Consider the following 4,949-nt stretch of genomic DNA (forward strand, 5'->3'; position numbering starts at 1 on the left):
CCAATTTACAGTAGCTATTACAGTGAAAAAATACCATGCTCTTGTTTGTGGAGAGTGCACATCAACAAAAAATGTATCATGGCAACTGGTTTGATACATTCACCTCTGAAGGTAAATAGTGTACTTACATTCAGTAATCTTGCTCTGATTTGTCATCCTAAGGGTCCCAGAGATTAAATGTAGCATAGTTTTGTTTGATAAAATCAATTTTTATATTCAAATGTAGGAACTGGGTTCTACAGTTTGAACCCCTGCTGTCTCTCGCTCCACACCCACCCCGCCCGGCCATCTAGATGTGTGAAAGCTAATGATCCATCATGTATGACATTCCTGGGAGTGTGTAAACTTACATTTTGTATTACCATATCATTTTTGTATGTTCTCTATAGTTATGTACTTGATAATGTATCAATTGACCAATTCGGCACATTTGGGCAGACTTGATACAAAATAGTCCAGTATTGCAATGATTCACTGGATCAATCTGAAACTTTGCACACACACTGCTAAATCTAAATTGCGACTAAACTGCAATAATATATTGTGGCCTTTCTCTTGCATTTCAAAGATGATGGAAAAAAATTATAATAGAAAACGCATGTTTTTTTGTTTGTATGATCTTTTACCAGATCTAATGTCTTATAGTCGCCTATATTAATTTCATATTTCCACAAACTTCAAAGTGTTTCCTTTCAAATGGTATCAAGAATATGCATATCCTTGCTTTAGGTCCTGAGCTACAGGCAGTTAGATTTTGGTATATTATTTTAGGCGAAATTTGAAATAAAGGGTCCTATCCTTAAGATGTTAATCACATCTTTACTCCTGAACTTATTTAGGATTGTCATAACAAAGAGGGTTAATACTTACATAATCAAGACATTTCAGTTATGTCTTTTTTCTTAATTTGTGAACTTTTATATAATTTTCTTTTCACTTTGACATTATGGAGTATTTTGTGTTCCCCCAAAAAAAAAAAAAAGAAATCCATTTCAATCCCACTTTGTAACACACAAAACATTTAATAAATCCAACGGGTAAATAGCCTACTGATGATAGGCACTGTACCCACATACATACATACATACATACATACATACATACATACATACATACATACATACATACATACATACATACATACATACATACATACACACATACATACATACATACATACATACATACATACATACATACATACATACATACATACATACATACATACATACATACATACATACATACATACATACATACATACATACATACATACATACATACACACACACATACATACATACATACATACATACATACATACATACATACATACATACATACATACATACATACATACATACATACATACATACACACATACACACATACATACATACATACATACATACATACATACATACATACATACATACATACATACATACATACATACATACATACATACATACATACATACATACATACATACATACATACATATATAGTGCAATAGACTAACAGACAGACAGTATTCACATAGACAACCACAACCATAGCACAATACAACACAACACAATATGAGCCTGGTTCATTTTCAGTAATGAGGCCCTGTACCCCATTTACAGTTTATACTTCAATGTATCAGGTGTAGTTATTCACCAGCTATAGAGTGAGTTGTTGTTTATGTTTCTAAGACTGCAGGGTGGGAGATGCAACAATGGCCTTGAGAACAGCAGGAAATGTGTTGGTGGTCTTTCTCTGGTCTGTAGCAGGTATGGTCTCATTCTTATCTTTTAGTTGCCTGGTTTGTCAATCTACAGATATTTCTAAAAGCAAAACATTTTCATGTTCTACAAGTGACACATTTGGCGTGTCCACTTCACTTTAAACGGTTTCCATTCACACTCAACCAAAGAGTATCTTTGTCTCAACTCAGCAACTACGGGAACAAAGTGTTAGTGTGAGTCAAAGGACCTTGAAGTTAATGTAATGTCCTTGTGATGTCTAACTGTGTTTCAGCGGTACTGGAGCAGAATGGCTGGAGTGTGACTTACACCACTCACAGTATTTGTACCTTGAAGGTGTCATCAGTGGAGCTGTCCTGCTCTTACACGTATCCCAGTTGGTATAAAGTCAAAAAAACCTTCTGGTTCACCAAAGTTTATCCTATGGAGAATTATGTGAGTCTGAGAGATGACCCAGACTATAAAGGTCGTGTGACGTACCGTAGGGATAAGAGGAATGGCCACACCCTGAAAATCACAGACCTGAGAGAGAGTGACTCAACTACGTACAAGTTCAGATTTATAACAGATCAGACCAGAGGGAAATATTCTGGTATCCCTGGAGTCACTTTGTCTGTTACAGGTACAGTGATATTATATATAGTGCTGATCTGTTTAATTGGTTCTGGAAAATTGTCTTAATTTGAATTGAAATAATATAAATAATATGAAAGTAAGGACAGAAGGTGACACTGACCTGTAGCACCACCTGTACTCTGAGTGACAACCCCAACCCCACCTACATCTGGTACAAGAACGGACATGTAACCAACCAATCTAACAGTCTGTTCCTAAACCCAGTCAGCAGTGAGGATGCAGGCAGATACTCCTGTGCTGTAGAAGGCCATGAGGTTCTCCACTCTCCTGAAGAGACTCTCACTGTCAGATGTGAGTATGTGTGATCCATCTCCAGTTGTATTCTTTTAGTAACATCTTCTCTTCTCTATTCTATCTATCTATTATTTCAATCTATGTCCAAGTTCCATGATTGTACTCATCTCACTACTGTAGTACTACACAAACACTGTATTGTTACATTATCGTCTAAGTTACACATATTTATATTAATATTTCAATTATATCATAAGTGTAAGTTCCATGATGCTCCTCATGTAAAGCAATATGTATGAACAATGTGTTGATACATATTGTCCACAAGATGGCCCAAAGGACAGCTCAGTGTCAGTCAGTCCCTCTGGCGAAATAGTGGAGGGTAGTTCAGTGACTCTGACCTGCAGCAGTGATGCCAACCCACCTGTGGACAAATACACCTGGTACAAGAAGAACGTAACTTCACCAAAAGCTTCAGGACAGAGTTACAGCATCACCAACATCAGCTCTGAGGACAGTGGAGAATACTACTGTGAGGCCCGGAATAAAATAGCATCTAAGAACTCTACAGCTCTGATGATCATTGTAGCAGGTCAAGTTTCATCTTCAATACTTCAATACAAAACTACATGTTTCAATCTAATCTTAATCATTATACTTTGTGTTATTACTCCTTAGTTTATAACTATACATTGGGTTATAAGATCCCTTAACAAGTATTGCATTAATGTCCTGGATTTAGGTTTATTTTTAGTTTATTATATCATGCCATGTACTCACATCATCCATATTATATTATAGGGAAACAAACATCAGTTATGACTACAGCTGTAGGAATCATAGTGGTTGTTCTGGTTCTCATCCTCTGTCTCTCTGGCTTCACGTGGTTTAGGTGAGTGAATTGTATTATTATTATTTTTTTATTTAACTTTAGTAACATTGATTGATTGATTAATTCATTAATTAACAAACAGGAAGAAGTCCTCCAAATCCACCTCTGACACAAGAGACACAGCAGACAATGGACAGGTGAGTCTGTTGGAATCAGAAGATGACTGTGATGTCTGTGTATTCTTTGTGAAACATTTCTACTCCTCATGTTGTCTGTCATCTCACCCCATCAGGGACACTCTAGTCCAGTGTATGACAACATCTCAGGCATGACCATGACCCCTACTGCAACACAGACAGCAGCCACCGTAGACCAGGATGATGTTCACTACGCCAGCGTCCACTTCTCTCGCTCCAAAAACCAGGAAGTCCCTCTGTACTCCACTGTTCAACTGCCTCAACCACAGAAACAGTACGAGGATGTCCAGTACGCTGCTGTGAAATTCAACCGCCCCACTGCTGCCACCCAGTAAGCATATTCTGCATTAAGGTAATTCATATGCTGCTGCTTATTGTAGGAGATGTCATCAATAAGCAAAACAGTTGACCCATAGTGACCACTAGTGATGTCATTTCCTTAAACTACGAACCCAACAATGGACATCTCAAGAAAATTACTATGACATGTATTGATGTAAAGATGGTTTTGAGGAACTGCTCATTTTGCGTTCCACATGGCATCATATTCCCTATTTAGTGCACTACAAAGGCAGTGCACTATAAAGGGTATAGGGTGCCAACATTTGGGACGCAACCTTTGTTTCATTTCTGTTTCTCTCTCTTCAGACCTGCAGCAGCACAATCAGCTGAGGAGGACCCCTCTGTGATCTACAGTCAAGGCAGTCAACAAACCCAGAACCAAGAAGACCTGAACACAACAAACCCAGAACCAAGAAGACCTGAACACAACAAACCCAGAACCAAGAAGACCTGAACTCAACAAGTTTGACAAAAACCCATATATTCAAAATAAGTGCCATAAAGCTTGAGGGGGTGTGGAATATTGGCCATTATAAACTGGGTGGTTTATACTACGGCTAAGGGCTGTTCTTGACACAAAGCGGATATGCCGTCGTATATTGGCCTGATTGCTATTAGAAACTGGTTACCAACAGAAATAGTATTTTTTACGCCATACCCGTGGTATATTGTCTGATATACAGTATTCACTTCTGAAATGCAATTTCAGTCAGTCAGCATCCAAGACCCAAACTAACCAGTTTATAATAGTATATAATAATATAGTTGAAAATGTTATAAGTTTAATATTTCTTAAGTAAAATCGTTAATATTTCTGAGTACCAGATCTTTAAAAAATATATGTATTTCTGAAGTAGGCAACCTCAAGGTCCAGTTATATTTTATATAACTACAGTATTTTTTTTTTTATATATGAAGGCTAACAGCAATAGTTATTGTGTTTCTATTATATTGTATTAC

General features: G+C 37.0%; 1 long non-coding RNA gene across 1 annotated transcript; it reads left to right on the forward strand.

Annotated features, from left to right (window-relative positions):
- Positions 1–3,092: 3,092 nt before the first annotated feature.
- On the forward strand, positions 3,093–3,648 carry LOC123489234. Its single transcript, XR_006660500.1, has 3 exons — positions 3,093–3,210; positions 3,420–3,510; positions 3,593–3,648. It is a non-coding gene; the product is annotated as an uncharacterized LOC123489234 (long non-coding RNA).
- Positions 3,649–4,949: the final 1,301 nt, after the last annotated feature.

Source organism: Coregonus clupeaformis, unplaced genomic scaffold (assembly GCF_020615455.1).
Source record: "Coregonus clupeaformis isolate EN_2021a unplaced genomic scaffold, ASM2061545v1 scaf2898, whole genome shotgun sequence".
Classification (NCBI taxonomy): domain Eukaryota; kingdom Metazoa; phylum Chordata; class Actinopteri; order Salmoniformes; family Salmonidae; genus Coregonus; species Coregonus clupeaformis.